This window comes from Mesoplodon bidens, assembly GCF_964165515.1.
Source record: "Mesoplodon bidens genome assembly, chromosome: 4".
Lineage (NCBI taxonomy): Eukaryota > Metazoa > Chordata > Mammalia > Artiodactyla > Ziphiidae > Mesoplodon > Mesoplodon bidens.
In genome coordinates, this window is record NC_138160.1 from 35021332 (window position 1) to 35039435 (window position 18104).

Genomic DNA, 18104 nt, shown 5'->3' on the forward strand with positions numbered 1-18104 from the left:
GGCCCTTACTTCATTCATGCCTTTGTGGAGAAGTTGTAAATCCTTTTCCACAGAGCTGCAGCCTCTGGCAATTATATGGCTTGGCAGATGCTGGTGTGTGAGGGCTCTTCTCAATCTCTTAGGTGGCCACATGGCCTTTGGAAGATGAGAGACTGGTGTTCTGAAATCTCCAAGAGCCTCAGGCATGCTACCTTGAGGTACTATGTCTATGTTTAACGTGTGAAATAGCTCACTTTGCATAAGGGATTCTAATATGGAGTCAGGGTTGAGAACCAGTGGATTAAGGGATAAAGGTGTAGGCACTGCCCTTCTCAGGGAGGCTACGTTGAATAATGACTAGGAGCATTATTTTGGAGTCAGACAGGCTTGTGTTTGGATTTAATCCTGCTGTTCTTAGGCATGTAACTTCTTTGGGCCTCACTTTTCTTAGTTGTCAAATGGAAGTAACAATACCTACATCATAATGTTGTGAGGAGTGAACATAATACAATGCACTATTGTTTAGAAAGCATCTAGCTCTCTCCAGCCTTAGGTAAGTGTTCAATGAACAGTAACTGTTGTTATTTTACAAAAGGTTGTTAAAGCCAGAAAAGCCTTGAAATCTCAGAGAAATAAATCTCTAATTGTGAAACAGCATTACAGATGAGTAGGGGGGTATCTTTGGGGATTTCCATAGGAGCCCTCAAATTCCTTACAGGACATTTGGTCCTGTCCAAAACGTTCATAAGACATTTGGTCCACACCAAAAAGTCCTTGACATGTTTTGGACAGGACCAAATGTCTGCTAACCCTCAAGTTCCACAGAAGGAGGCTCTAATCCACATGGTTGTAAGTCTGACATCTCCCTTTTCCCGCATCTATCTGTGTGAGGTTACGTAAGGGGCATTCTTTTGCGAGCTTCTACAGTTGGATACTCTGAATCCTCAAATGCCAAATATCATTGTTTAAACATTACAATGACTTCCATTATCACTGCATTTTCTGAAAAACTGAATGCCACTTAAGAATCGGGAGAGAAAAGGGGAAGTTGAAGCAAAGAATGATGTAGATGAAATGTTGCATTAACTGGATTAGAAAAAGTGAATGGGAAAGAGACTTTTCTCTATTTTCCTTACCTTGCTAATATTACCTTCCTTGTTCAGCATGTTGAGAGTGAGGTTAATCTCTCCAAAAATCTCTAAAATGGGCAAGAAAAGAAGAATTAAGAACATGCTGAAATGCCCTCCTGTGAATTACTATGCTATGGTTACCTCTCTCTTCTTATTATTCTCTCCTTCTCCCTTTCTCCTTCTCTCTCTCTCCTCTCTACTTTCCTTCTCTCTCCTTCTTTCCTCTCTCCCCTTCTCCCTTTCTCCTACTCTTCTCTTCCTCTTGGCTGCCACCTCTTTGATGGCAGGAACTGTGTCTTGTTCATATGTCTTATAATTGACATACTTGAAAATAGAAGATGCTTAGTATTTTTCAAAACCTGAATTAAACGTGGAGGGGAAGATAAAAGATGCTAGATCCCTGTTTATCTCTCCAGTCATGTAGGCATCACCATATTTCCTCTTGAGCAAGGCTCAGCTCTCAGATTCCATGAACTGAATCCCTTACACCTGACTTGAGTAGGGGAGGGCAACAGTGTAATAGAGCTTGTTATTTTCCACCTCCTTCCTCATTGCCCCCACCCTCCCAACTTATTTATTCACATCCTCTCTCTCTCTGACTTCCCTTCTGGCCCTCTCAGGTCCCTCTTCTGGTATCATGCTTATGCAACCTTGTTTTTTTCTGATAATGATCTAAATATTTTTGACTTTTACCTTCCAGGAATTATTTGAATAAAGCTTGTTGGAAAACTGAAAACACATATTTGAGTCCAGGAAATTGAGCAATTTCACACCACATGGCAAGTTGGTAGAAGGGATATTTCTTGATGTAGTGATTTTCCACAAGCCTCCAAATCAAACAACATAACCCTTTAGAACAGTCTTTTTTGGCAAAGCAGAATATTTCCAAAGGACTCTGCCAGTACTGAAGATTAAATATGAAACTGCCTTTCTTTGTGTTGTAGCCCCACTTTCTCCCAAGTAGACTATACATTTTTAAAGAAGGTAGGACACAATCATCATTGGTCCTTTACAATCCATGTGATTTTATTATTTTGGAATAAAGGGAGAGTAGAGAGAAACAATCTTACTTTAGCATAGCTTTTCATAAAACCTTTTAAGGTGTACAGATCTCCCTCAATGATGTACACCATTCCTCACCTCACATATGCATATCGTCACACAGATACAAAACACCTAATTCCTCAGGATCCGATGATGCTCACCTGCAGATTCCTCTGTGTCCTTGGCCATATCTTGGCTGTTTCAGGCTCTCTAAGAGACAGCACCTAAGTATCAGAAATAATAAGGCTAACAAATCGAAGAAGCAAGTTGGCAAGTTTCTCACATGAGGTTCACATAAGGATCTCTAAATGAAAGTCCCTCCACCACTTGATTGGCACAATGATCTGGAAGCTTCCAGTGATGGGCTGCTGCTGAGAAAGATGTTGCTGTATTCTACCACTAGGACATTTTCTTGCTTCTGAGCTCCTACTGACCAACAAAATGGCTTCATCTCACTGAATAGTGTCCCTTTGGTGGAGACCAGAGTATCTGAGAAGGAAGAAATTAGAGACTGAAACTCAAAACAATTTTGGTAGACCAAAGGAGTTCTTCTCCCTAAACCTGGGTCCATTGATCACAGATTTGGGAATGGCTTTCAGTGGTCACTTTACTGGGCTTGTGTTGGTCAAGCCTTTATGGTGATCTTGTTGATTGTTCTACTTGGTGAAAGTCAGTCCACAAACTGGGCATGCTCAGTGGACCGAAATGCCTGTCAGGGGCAATTGATTGGAACCTCCAACTGACAGCAGCCTCCCTCGCCTTCTCAGCCTCCCTCACTTTCTCAGCCTCCCTTGCTATGTCCCCTATCACTGACTTGATCTGGATGCTGCCCTCACTCCAGGCTTAGGCTTTTTTCTCTGACTCCATTCTCTCTTCTTGTTTTCAAATCATTCTTTATCTAGACCTCTTGGCTATAATGCTTTCAACTTTACTAGTACTTCAATCTGTTCTCAACTCCCCCCCACCCCAATCCTAAATCTATATACCATTTCCAATGTATGTCCAGATTGTATGTTAAGGTGGCAGATGTCAGAGAAAGTAGGAACTGGGTACCAGCAATCTATAGATCTGGGTATGAAAGGTGCCAAGGAGAGGGGCTCATGACTGTTCTCAGCTGCTGCTTCTTCTCCAGCTATCATCTTCCTTTCATTAAGGATATTTCCGATTCAAAGGTTAACTGCTTCCAACTAAACCTTTGGACTCATCTTCCTTTTCATAGATACTTTGCTCTGGATCTATTACAGAGGTCTTCAGTAGGCTGGTGGTTAAAAACATTTTCAGCTTCCCAAGTCAGCATCACTGTTTCTCAGAGTGTGGTCCACAAGTGTCTTGTAACAGTTGTCTTTATTTAATATGGTGTCCTTATTTAAAATATCCATTCCCAGGGATACCTCACACCTGGTAAATTACAGCAGGCTTTGGAATTTGTATTTTTAATGAGTACCCCTCATGATCCTTAGCTTCACTAAAGTCTGAGAGGCACTGGCCAAGATCCTTGTGCAATCACCCATTAGTGGATAATTGAAAATTTAGCACTTACTTGAAAGGTGTTCATTGTGTTTGGGCAAGAACAGCAGCTGCTCATCTCCAGAACCATGACTCACTCACCCACTGGAGAATAGACCACGAATTAGTGGGTCAGAGAGGTAACGAGGTGATGAGAGGTAACCCGAATCTCTTAATGTCTTATAGGGAAATAAAAATGTTGGAAATGATGTACCCTTAGAATCTTAAAGAACAATGTACAGTAGAATCAATACTAAGAGAGCCAGCCATTTAGGTGATTGTTATAATCAATTTCTTACTCTTTTTGTGAATTGTGACAAATGATTTTTTTGAGTGTACATAAAGATTTTCTTGATTTCATAGAGATTTGGGAAGCTAGGAGATGATTGATTTATACTGACTTTGTAATTTATTCATCAGGGCAATCAAAACATCTTTTTTGCTAAATATTCTTTCAGATAAAGCAATTTACCCATCAACCTCTCTTTTCATAAGGTAATATTGCAGATAGATTTTTAAAAAGTCATGTTCCCATTATTTCCTACTCTTTATGCTAAGCTAGCACAATATGGGTTTGATTTCTCTGAAGCCCTAGAAGCGTGCTAAACCCTAATTCTCAAAGCTAATAGGATGGTAGGTGCTAACTAATGAAGTATTGTTTCTAGATATATGATTGCAGGGGAGTTGATATGCAACTTGCTAAAGAACTGAGGTGTCTCCCTGGGTATAGTGTAACCACTTCCTTTCAGTGTGACTTGTCAAATGATACTACCCAACCCTAGGAGTACTATGTTCCCAAATGCAGTGTTATCGGACAAGAGTATTAATAAGGCAGTAAAGGAAAAATATAAAGCTATGGAAGAATAGATATATGAAAATAATATCAAAATATTATAGAAATTTAAATTTTGTGAAGATAAAATTTTAAATTTTTGCGGTTTTAATGGTTTCATCATAGAGTTCAATTCATTTAAACCTTAACATGAATCTTTTTATTCTTTAAAAGAAGTGTTGGATTTTATAAAAGATATTAAAAATGAAATTAGGCTCTGATTTCTTTGGGTTTGTTTCATGATATAAGCCTAATTCCTTGTACTCTAGTACATAAACAGGCAATAAATATGAGATGGCAGTTTCATACAGAAGTAGATTAAATATGTCTCTGTTGTAAGTGGGCTCCCATTTTCCTCTTTTTATTTTCCCTTCCTCTTTCTTTCCTCCCTCCTCCCTCTCCTCTCTCTCCTGTCTTCTCTTTGCTTCTCTCCTCCTCTCTGGCCTCTCTTCCTCTCTTCCGGTTTCTCTTGCTCTTTCTTTGCTTTTTCTTCTTGTAGTAAACAATAACACCAAAAGAATGATGTCCAGTATAGTTAAGTGTGGTTCAATACAACACACATTTACTGACTATTTTTTGGGCAAGAAGCCCCGTGATGGAGGTGCATGGATGTACCATCATGATAGGTCACGTCCTAACCTCAAGGAATTTGCAATCTATGGGGAGAAGGCAGTCCAATGATACAACTAACTGAGAAATGATCCAGAGTAGTGATAATTACGCTAAGGCATAAACAAATAGCATAACGAATTGTGAATTCTGTTCACAGAGCACAAGGGTAGTGCTTGAGATGGTTTTTGAAAGTAGAGATGAGCCCTCTGGACAATATACAGAGAAACTCATCTTCTTTCTCTAAGTAGAAGATAGCAGACCCTCTAATTAACCTATTTCTTCATCAATATGAATAGTGAACATAAATAATAACATTTTCTTGATTTTTTTCTATTTATTTACCAAAATTTAGACTGCTATTCAAAGCAAATGTACAGCGTTCAGCCATGATACTATGATAAAATATATATTCATGGGCTTCCCTGGTGGTGCAGTGGTTGAGAGTCGCCTGCCGATGCAGGGGACACGGGTTGTGCCCCGGTCCAGGAGGATCCCACATGCTGCGGAGCGGTTGGGCCCGTGAGACATCGCCGCTGAGCCTGCGTGTCTGGGGCCTGTGCTCCGCGACGGGAGAGGCCACAACAGTGAGAGGCCCGCGTACCGGAAAAAAAAAAAAAAATATATATATATATATATATATTCAAAATACTTTTTTTCTTCAGAGCAGAATTCACGTAGGAAACAATAAAATGAAGAAACAGTATGAGATTTGGAGTTCAGAAACTTGGATTCTGCTACAAACTAGTTGTATTACTCTGGGAAAAATCAATCTCTCTGGACGGAGTTTGAGTTTTCAGTTGCAAAGATGAAACGATCAGGTTAGTTAACATAAAAATCATTCCCTGCATGAAGCAACTTAGTTTTCACTTTCTCAGTGATTCCAAAACCAGGTATACTGTTGTTTTTAATCCCTAAACAACAAACTTATAAATGAATTGTTTGGACTGTGCCCTTTTGTCGATAGGGAATTTCGGATACTCTTCCCCACATTAACCCAGCACAGAGACTTCCTTCTTCCTTGCACTGATAGCAGCAGCCAGTGATGTAGGGAGAGGAAGTTGGAGGAGCATCTAGGGATTGAATACAAGGCAACCATCACTGTGGACAGCAAAGGAAGACACATGAATGTACTTTCACAAAACCTCATAAAATGACTTGAGCCTCAGTTAATGATTCTTGATGAATAATCCTCAAGAGACATGAGCTATGAATTGCTAATCTGAAACATGTATAAACAGCAGTTACTCTCCTGTATATTATTAAGCATGCTGCATTTTAAAATTGAGGCTATGGTTTTAAAGTCATCCCTCGGGAATTCAGAAGAAGCTTAAGAATTTAGTCTTGACAAGGGAAATTGCTGATGGATTTATAAAGTGGTTTCACTCTCAAGTGATAAATAATTCAAGCCTCTGTAGATGAGTAGGTAATTTTCTAGCAAATTGTTTCCCCAAAGCCTCTCATATTAGGCATTTCTAGCTTCATTACTAACAGGTGTCAGGAGAAGAACACAGCCTGACTTTGTAATTTGGAGTAGTGAGAGAAGCGACAGGAGACCTTTGTACCTCTGAACACCATGCCTGTTGGCCTGGCATCATGAGAGTTGGTTTTCTGCTTTCTGAAGCTTATTCAACCCTAGTCAGAGATTTTAGAAGGACTAGGTCTTAACTGTCTCAGTGACCTCTTGGACCCTCAGGTTGCATTAGTGAGAAATGAAACATCATCTTTTTGGCTGAGGAGTTCACCTTTAATGGTTTCTAGATAATTCAAAGTAAGATTCTTTCATTACCACAGCGTTTCAGAATGAATTACTTGGGTCCTGTAACTGCATAAGTATACAAATCTTAGAAGAAACAATCATCAGTATATTTTCAAGGAATAGAAAAATAGTTCTAGAAATACAATATTCTTTTCAGCTGTTTCATTCATTGTGCTCTTTTTTTTTTTTTTTTTTTTTGCGTTATGCGGGCCTCTCACTGTTGTGGCCTCTCCCGTTGCGGAGCACAGGCTCTGGACGCGCAGGCTCAGCGGCCATGGCTCACGGGCCCAGCCGCTCCGCGGCATGTGGGATCTTCCCAGACCGGGGCACGAACCCGTATCCCCTGCACTGGCAGGCGGACTCTCAACCACTGCGCCACCAGGGAAGCCCCATTGTGCTCTTATATCTCCAACAAATATTTCCAAGTTTTGCTGTATTAATTTTTGTAATGATTATTTTTTACTTCAGAGAAAATAAATTAAAAATACTATAAAAAAGAGGCAATTCCATTGCCTATGGGTGATTTTCTTATATTTAGAAAGAAAAATCTTTTACTTTTGTTTTTGAAGAAACATCACGTTTCTGTTGTTTTTTGTAATAAGTAATCTTATTATTTTTATAAGATTAAAAACACATTTCTAATTCATGATTTTGATGGTTTCAGTGGCTTCTAGCTATGCTGTAAAACTGTGGGTATCTTTTTTTAATATCTTTATTGGAGTATAATTGCTTTACAATGTTGTATTAGCTTCTGCTGTACAGCAAAGTGAATCAGCTATATGTATACATATATCCCCATATCCCCTCCCTCTTGAGTCTCCCTCCCACCCTCCCTATCCCACCCCTCTAGGTCGTCACAAAGCACTGAGCTGATCTCCCTGTGCTATGCAGCAGCTTCCCACTAGCCATCCATTTTACATTTGGTAGTGTATATATGTCAATGCTACTCTCTCAAAAATGTGGATATCTTCACACTAGACTAAGAAACTTTAAAAATTCTACAGTTGTTCAATTAATTTTGTAAAAACAACTTATTAAATAAAACTGTTCAAAACATTTTAATCAAGTGATAGTAAACTGTTAGGTAAAATTTCAAATAATAAAATTTCTGGTTACAAGTCACACTCAAATATGAGTAGGAATTTTTGCTGGAAAGAAGGCAAATCACAAGACCATACTATGCATCCAGGGTTGAGAAATAAATGTAACTTTCATGGCTGGTCCTTGTGTTGATGTATGTAATTCTTCCTCTGCTTCTGTAGTGCACAGAGATGAACACACAAGTTCAAGTAGAGGAAACTGGAGCCCATGACAGCATTTTGTGCTGACTAAAATAGAAAAGTAGATATGTTCATTAATAAATATTGGAGATGTTTAGCAATAAAGTTACTTGATCTACCCAAGGTTCACTTTTATCTTCTATAAAATGGTTAGGTGAGAAGATTAAATGGGTAATGCAAGGGAAAGACATAGCACCAAGTTTTCATTAAGTTATTGTTATTTGTTATTTTGTTTGTGGTGTTCTTGTTCTTGTTGAATTTATAACATAAACAGAAAACAGACTAATCAGGCCACATTATTCCAGCAGCATTATGCTTATTGAAGTTTTAAGAGTATGGTTTCTGATTTTAAGAAAATGTGTTTTTCCAGGACTTTTTATGAAATAATCATACTCATGATATAATCAATCTAATTGTTACTCAATAGTAGTTACTTCTTAAGCATTTCTCATTTCTATTATATTTTTTCAAATAATATTCCTTAAATCCTCACTGCTTCCTGATAGTATATTAATTCAACAAAAGCAAATATACAGATCATTTTACAACCTAAACTATGTGATTTCTAAGTCTGTTTCTCTTTACTGATTATTTTTATTTCTCTTATTGGTCATATTTTCCTGCTTCTTTGAATGTCTTTTTTTTCCCATTAGATGATGGGCATTATTACTTTTTTTCTGTCAAGTGTTGAATATTTTTGAACTTTGTTCTGTGACACAGCTAAGTTACTTGGAAACAATTTGATCCTTTCTGAGCTTGCTTTTAAGTTTTATAAGGTGTGGGGACCAGGCAACCTTAATATAGGTCTAATTTGGCCCCACTACTGAGGTGATGCCTTTCTGAGTACTGAGTCCCATGAATTATGAAGTTTTCCACTTTGGCTGAATTCTCTGTTCAAGAGTCCAATCCACCTCTAACAATACCTACCCAAAGATAGCATCAGATGCCACAGGTAAAGGGTTCAGTCCCAAAAGACTGCCCCACACCCCACTCCCCACTTTACATTCCAGTCACAAGCCCAGGTTATCACCTGTGCTTCTGACCTACCAGCTATAGATTGGAGGTTCCCATGAACCCCTCCTCAGGTTCCACTAATTTACTAGAGCAGCTCCTGGAAACTTAGTGAGACATTTTATTACTGGATCACCAGTTTCTTACAAAAAGCTATAACTCAGGAACAGCCATATGAAAGAAATGCATAGGGCAAGGTATGGGGAAAGGGCACGGAACTTCCATGCCCTCCCCAAGTGCATCATTCTGCCCACATCTCCAAGTGTTCACCAACCCGGAAACTTACTGAACCCTGTCCTTTTGGGTTTTTATGGAGGCTTTACTGCTTGTGCTTCATTGATTAAATTGTTGACCAATGGTAATTGAGTTCAATCTCCAACCCCTCTCCCATCTGCAGAGGTCACGGACTGAAAGTTCCAGTCGTCTTAAGCTGGCTCCATTGGCAACTAGTCCCATCCAAAAGTCACCTCATTAACATAACAAAAACTTCTTTATCTCTCTTAATACTTAGGAAATTCCAAGCGTTTTAGAAGCCCTGAGCCAGGAACCTGGGAGGAAAACAGATATATATGACAAATATGTTTTGGTCATCTGAATTTTATATATATATTTATTTATTTAATTATATATATATATTTTGTGGTATGCGGCCCTCTCACTGTTGTGGCCTTTCCCGATGCGGAGCACAGGCTCCTGAAGCGCAGGCTCAGTGGCCATGGCTCACAGGCCTAGCCGCTCCACAGCATGTGGGATCTTCCCAGACCTGGGCACGAACCCGTGTCCCCTGCCTCGGCAGGCAGACTCTCAACCACTGCGCCACCAGGGAAGCCCCAATATATATTTTTATATATAACAATATTGTATATGATTTTAAGGCCAACATGAATCAAAATCTGCTACAGCTTACTGTAACTTAACAACATATGGGCTATATCAGGATAATTGTTTTTCCCAATTTACAAAACATTAGTGCAGTAGAAAAGATAATACTAAGGAAAAGAAGAGAAAATAAGCTTAAAAACAGCAACACTGTACAATTTAAACTATAAATATTTGCTTTATAAAGATAAACTATACAACATAAGAAGGCATACTTTTAAAAGCATGTGTGTGTGTCTACATGTTGTGTCTGTGTCTGTGTGTGTATGTATATACCTTATTTGCATTAAAAATTGGCAAAGTATCTCATTCACAAGTTATAGTATTTAGAGAGATTTGTAGCTCTGAAGTTGGAACTTAAATATTTCACTTGCTTGTCAAGAAATGTCACTTATAAGATTTATTAAATGAGTACCATATGCACATCTAAATTTAGACAGTTTTATTTAAGCGACTGAACTAGAAAGCGACTGAACTAGAAATGGAAAAAAGACAGCCTCTTCAATAAGTGGTGCTGGGAAAACTGGACAGCTACATATAAAACAATGAAGTTAGAACACTCCCTCACACCATACACAAAAATAAACTCAAAATGGATTAAAGAGCTAAATGTAAGACCAGACACTATAATACTCTTAGAGGAAAACATTGGCAGAACACTCCATGACATAAATCACAGCAAAATCCTTTTCGACTCACCTCCTAGGGAAATGGAAGTAAAAACAAAAATAAACAAATGGCACCTAATGAAACTTCTGAGCTTTTGCACAGGAAAGGAAACCATAAACAAGACAAAAAGACAACGCTCAGAATGGGAGAAAATTTTTGCAAATGAAGCAACTGACAAAGGATTAATCTCCAAAATATACAAGCAGCTCATGCAGCTCAATATCAAAAAAACAAAAAAACTAATTAAAAAAAATGGGCAGAAGACCTAAATAGATATGTCTCCAAAGAAGATATACAGATGGCCAACAAACACATGAAAGACTGCTCAACATCACTAATCATTAGAGAAATGCAAATCAAAACTACCATGAGGTTTCACTTCACTCCAGTCAGAGTGGCCATCGTCAAAAAAATCTACAAACAGTAAATGCTGGAGAGGGTGTGGAGAAAAGGGAACCCTCTTGCACTGTTGGTGGGAGTGTAAATTGATACAGCCACTATGGAGAACAGTGTGGAGGTCCCTTAAAAAACTAAAAGTAGAACTACCATATGACCCAGCAATCCCAGTACTGGGCATATACCCTGAGAAAACCATAATTCAAAGAGTCATGTACCACAATATTCGTTGCAACTCTATTTACAATAGCCAGGACACGGAAGCAACCTAATTGTCCATCAACAGATGAATGGATAAAGAAGATGTGGCCCATATATACAATGGAAGAAACGAAATTGAGTTATTTGTAGTGAGGTGGATGGACCTAGAGACTGTCATACAGAGTGAAGTAAGTCAGAAAGAGAAAAACAAATACCGTATGCTAACGCATATATATGGAATCTAAAAAAAAAGGTTCTGAAGAACCTAGGGACAGGACAGGAGTAAGGACGCAAACATAGAGAAAGGACTTGAGGACACGGGGATGGGGAAGGGTAAGCTGGGACAAAGTGAGAGAGTGGCATGGACATATATACACTACCAAATGTAAAATAGATAGCTAGTGGGAAGCAGCCACATAGCACAGGGAGATCAGCTCCGTGCTTTGTGAACACCTAGAGGGGTGGGATAGGGAGGGTGCGAGGGAGACTCAAGAGGGAGGGGACATGGGGATATATATATATATATATATATATATATATATATATATATATATATATATATATGATTCACCTTGTTATACAGCAGAAACTAACACACTTTGTAAAGCAATTATACTCCAATAAAGATGTTAAAAAATGTAAAAATAAAAATTTTGTTATTTTGCTGAACACTGAGGTGTAGAACAGGATGAGGGCACTTCAAGAGGCTTAAAGGTCGAGCTGAGAGTTAAGTTAATGTCATCTTGGTGTCATGGAGGAGGCAGCAGTGTAGAAAGGGAGCAACTAGCCCAGGAGGCAAGAGACTGAGTGAGGTTTTGTGAGAGCAATAGCCATAAGATATTAATAATAAAATAAGAAAAAACTTAGTGTTCAGAATAGAAACCCTAAAAATAGAAACCATTGTTCACTAAAATATCCTGGATCATGTATAATCCAGAAGTGCTACTTTATTTTGGACCTTACTCTCCTTCAGGAAAAACCTGCTCCTTTTAATTTACACCCAGCATCTTGGCACAGCAGTGGTAATTTCCCAGCATCCTCCTGTTCAATTTCTGCTGAGCACTGACTGTTGGGATGCTGTTAGTGAGGTCTATTATCATTTTGGCAGCTCAACAAGACTTCCATGAAAGAAGCAGAGAGTATGGCTTGGGACAAACACATCCCTGAGCTATTTTCTATTCATATGGACTACACAGCTTTTTTGGTAGAGAGCTAGACTTGTGTAAAGATTAATTGGTATATTAATAGAACATGCCTAAAAGTCATAACTGTGGTGCCAGGAAGCTAATAAGCTACATTTCTGAGTGGCATATTCTTTGGAAATCCCTTAGTTTTTCCCTCAAAACAAAAGATACACAAAGATGGGCTTCCCTGGTGGCGCAGTGGTTCAGAGTCCGCCTGCCGTTGCAGGGGACACTGGTTCGTGCCCCAGTCCGGGAAGATCCCACATGCCGTGGAGAGGCTGGGCCCGTGAGCCATGGCCTCTGAGCCTGCGTGTCCGGAGCCTGTGCTCCACAACAGGAGAGGCCACAACAGTGAGCGGCCCGCGTACCGCAAAAAAAAAAAAAAAAAAAAAAAAAAAAAAAAAAAAAAAAAAAAAGATACACAAAGAGAGCTAGGGTTGGTGCTTGAGTATTAAAGAAGAAGCTTTTTGTGTTCTTTAATTTTATGGCCAAATGTTTTAGTGATATTTCAGGTACAATAATGTTGGGTAGAATACAACCTGGAAATCTCATGGACATGCAACCACAAACATCTATGTTTCCTGCTCCTGAGTCTGCAGGTCAGCTGGGGTGGTTCTGCTTTAGGTTGCAGGTCAGGGGTTTCTTCCATGTGTCTTTCATTTTAAGATCAGGGGCCACAGTGGCATGTTTACAGCTCTGGTTAGACATGGAATACAATGATCACTAATTGGAGCAAGCCACATAGCCAAGCCCTTCCTCAGTGGGGATAGGAATTACAGTACACCACAAGGCAGTGGGTGTGTAATTCAGAACAATAATGAAATCTCTACCACAACATTTAAAGTTGGTGATTTTCACATAAAAGTGGACAAATTTATAGAAAAATCTGTATTCTCAAATCTTAAATTTGATAGATTTTTCTTCTGAGCCTATATTTCCCTATTGGCAAAAATTAAGTGGACCCAAGTATAGCTTCCACCCTTCAGAAGAGATGTACTCTTTCAGATAGCCAGGAACTCCACCACCCAGAATTGCCATTTGTCAACTCTCTTTACTCATCATTACCCTTCTGGTCTTTGGAGGTAATTCAATTTATGACCTGTTGTATTGCAGATGGGTCAAAATGCACAAAAATACCTCAAAATCCAACTGGAAAGTATCAAAAAACTACTAAAAAAAGTGCAAATAAATTTCCAGGGGAGAACTCTGGGACAGAGATTATCTTTGGCTAGTTGGCAAGTCATTAGGCTAGAAAGAGAGAACAATCTATGGAACTCTTTATTAAAGAGTAAAAATTGGAGTTGAGTCTCAAGTCATGGGTAAAAAGTCTTATCCTAATAAGTGGCCTTCAGACACTAAAGAATATGCAAAATAAAAGCATGCCCTGGGTGTTAGTATAAGGGGCAATAATAAGCAAAAAGAGAAAATATAACTAATCTGTTTATCTTCACATAGTCATTTTTCTCTTACATAAAGGAGAATTAAGTAAGTTCTTTGGAGGAAGAGAGACTCTATGAAACTGTAGGAATAAAAGATAAAAACTAGTTAAACTTTCCCTACAGTTATTGTATTTAAAGTGTGATTTTCATAGGTGGAAGTTTTTACATACCCCCTGCTTTCAGAGTCATAGCTGGCCAGCGTCTCTTAGAAACACATCACCCTTATCCCTGGAATGTTGATTACATTCTGTGAAGTCAAACGACTGCTTATCTTGATACTTATTATTTCATAGTTGCTTAACTGTGTAGTGTGGCTAGCATTTTTTATATTTTAAGAACTCTTAGGGAATATTTCTAGGAATAATTGTTTGACTGAAGGATTTTCCTTCATTGCGCATAGAAGCAATATTCACTCTTATGTAGATTTTGCAACCTGAAGGATTAAAAAGAAAAATACAATCCAATTCCTGTGCTATGTTGGGACAGGTTTGGGGAGTAGATTAGTCAGCTATTGCCACAAAACTGTGTAACAAATCACCCCAAAGCTCAGTGGTTTAAAACAATGGGATTTATTTTCACAGGTCTATAGGTTGGCTGAGTGTGGCTGAGTTAGGCAGAGTATGACTGGATGGTTCTGCTTGTCTTGGTTACATTTACTCATGTGTCTGCAGTTTGCTGGGTTCAGCTGATCCAGGCTGGTGGACTTGTGTCATGTTTTTCTCATCCTCCCTCTGGACCAGTGAGTCTTTCTCATGGTTCTAGCAGAGGTACAAGAAGGCAAACCCAATCTTGCAAATGCTTTAAAGCGCCTGCTTTCATTATGTCTAGTAATATCCCATCTCAGTCACATGGCTGAGACCAGACGAGATGTAGAGTTTACTCTCCATCTATAGTGAGAGGGCCCTATAAAGTTACCTGGCAGAGGGTGTATATGCAGGAAGTAGTTAAAAAAAACCTGGGAGCTACATGGCAAAGGGTGGTTGTACAGGAAGCGGTGAAAATTTGGGAGCATTAAGGCAATCTGTCACTAAGAGATAGATCACACTCTCATTCAACAGGAGCACTACAGTACTCAAGGCTGAAAAAATAAATGGTTTTGGAATTTAAACAGACTTGGATTCACACCTTGGCTCTGCTCTTTATTTGCTCAGTTTTGTTAACTTTAAAATGGGGTTGGTAACAATATCTACTTATGCTGCAGAAAGTGCTTGGAACCTGGTAGGCACTTAATAAGTGCTAGTTCCTCCCTCTTCTAACATGCTTTCTTTCAAATATCTCTTCATCTTGCTTTATGGAGCTGTGGTTTATTTATCAGATTGATTTTATAATCTCTATCTTTAATGAAACCCTCACCTGATATTGTTTGGGGGCATGAATTAACTACCTAGAAGGACTCTTTTAATCTTACAAGAGGGATGCAGATGAACGTATTCTACCATCATCATATCTCCCCAGGAATAATTCCTTCAATTATTTTTCAAAGCCTGCTCACTGAAAACTCTCCTGACAAAGAACATTTTTTTTATCAGAACACAAGTCTAAACTGGGTTAAGATAGATTTGTGATTTCTAATGAAAGCCACATAACTCTAAAAATAAACATGAATTACAGACACACCACAGTGTTCTCTGATCCTGCAGCAGACTGAAATACCAGAGAGATGCTGCATGCTGGGAGTGCATGAGGTGGTATGCTTGCAACCAAACTGACATTACAGAACTGGATGGAATCAAATTTGTTGTCATGGCAGAATTGTCATGGGCCATATCAAATTCCCGTCAAAGAAACAAACGAAAAAAATATTAGTTTCTAGAAGGAATACTTTCAGTGCTAGGAAAATGGGCTTTGGCTATGAAAGGATGCCAGTTTGTACAGTTGAGGTAGGATGGAAGGATGAGCCCAAATGAAAGTTCTGCTCAAAGTGAAAAAATAACTCTGGGGACAAACATCATCTCTACTAGAATCATTAGATCTGTTATCATATTTTCCTTTCTTGGAGCACTGCAATTTTTATTCCAGTGCTGAGCAGGAGTAATACAATCACTTTTATTATATTAGAGGTGAAAATTATCCATGACATTTTGTCTAAACTCATCAGCACTTGGAAATTATTTATGTGTATGGAAGAAAAGTCATCTGACTTTAAGGATGGTAAGGCCATTATCTGGTTAAAGTCAGAACTTGTTCTTAGTGGCTTTTTTGGGATAATATCAAACTTAAGCACAAGTATGAGAGTAAAACTTCAGCAACATTCATTTAAAAAGGGTTAGTATTGATCCACATATATATACAATATTATATCAAATTGAAAGCTGTGGAATAAGGAGAGTGCACATGCATTCACAAGGCCTGTTTTAATCTCAGCTTTATAGATTATTAACTGATAGGTTTGGAACACATTACCAATGGTAATATCTTCTACAGAATTGTTTTGAGTATGAAATGAAACAATATATAATGAGAAAGTTCTTTTTAAAAGTTAAAATGCTGTATCTCTGTCAGGAAAACCCTCATTCGGGATTCTCACGTTTTCAGGATCTTTTAGCCTTTGAGGTTCCTTTGTTACATAGGTTTCTTTTCAAGTCAACCCAGTCCCGTATTTAAATAACATCACCAAGGTTAGAAAGCATACACCAAGGGCTTCAGCATTGTTCATCCTTGTGTGACCTAGTCACAATCTCCCAAAGAAACAATGAAACAAAGATGCTTATCACGGTAATATTTACAAAATAAAAATATTAAAAAATTGTTAAAAAATAAGGGAAAAATTGAATAAATTATGGCATGACCACAGCATGGACATTATAAGCATTTTTTAAATTTAAAAACTAATATGCATAGTAGAAGTATAGTATGGCACAAATGCTACTGGTATGGCACAAGTACTAATGTATTTGTGCTGCAGTAGAGTTCTGGAACCCTCTGGCAGTGTCAGACACATTCCTCTAGTTTCTGAAATGTGAGGGAGTCTGAGTAGGTTCTCGGGTGGAGCCACACCTAATTCAAGATGGGCATATGGAAGCCTCGAGGTAGCAACTATTTCCAACCACTATGGAAATATTTCAATATTTTAGTGACTGAAATGGTTGTACTGTGTGTTCCAGCTTAATATCAACTCATATGTGAACTCAAAAGGACAGGACGTAAAACTATTTGTGGTATTATCCCATTAAATTGTATTTATACATAGGAAAAATACTGAAGACAATGTAATTATGTTTTTTCTTAATTTTTGACCATATTTTCTAAATTTTTTACAATGAGCTTTTTTTTTTTTTTTTAGCACTCTGGCTATTTCCAGTTTTTTTTTTTTTTAATTACAACCTAGAAATGATATGAACTTTTTTCATGTCTTTAGGTAAATTGTGCAGGAATTTCTCCTGGTTACAGCCCTAGGAGTGGAATTGCTAGATAGTAAGGTGTATGGCTGCTCAGCTATCCAATATAATACCAATGTATTTTCCCAAGTGTCACAATTATACCCCATCAGCAGTAGATAAACAATCCCATTGATATAGCTATTCTCTCACATTCAGTATTGTCAGATTAATTTTTCCTAACAATATGAGGTGCATTTGTTTTTCATTGTGCTCTTGATTTGCATTTTCTCATACATGATTTTTTTAAAATTTTATTTATTTTTGGCTGTGTTGGGTCTTCGTTGCTGCGTGCAGGCTTTCTCTAGTTGCTGCGAGCAGGGGCTACTCTTCGTTGTGGTGCACTGGCTTCTCATTATGGTGGCTCTCTTGTTGCGGAGCATGGTCTCTAGGTGCGCAGGCTTCAGTAGTTGTGGCATGCGGGCTCAGTACTTTTGGCTCGCGGGTTCTAGAGCACAGGCTCAGTAGTTGTGGTGCACGGGCTTCGTTGCCCCAAGGCATGTGGGATCTTCCTGGACTAGGGCTTGAACCCGTGTCCCCTGCATTGCAGGCAGATTCTTAACCACTGCACCACCAGGGAAATCCCTTTCATACGTTTTTGAAATGCCCCTTTCTGTAAGCTTATATAGGCATGTGTGGAAAGAGGAGGATGTCAGACTTAGAACCATGGGGATTAACGCTGCCTCCTGTGTAATTTGAGGGTTCCTATGAAAACCCCCCAAAGGACTTCCCTGCTGGTGCAGTGGTTAAGAATCCGCCTGTCAATGCAGGGGACATGGAATCGAGCCCTGGTCTGGGGAGATCCCAGA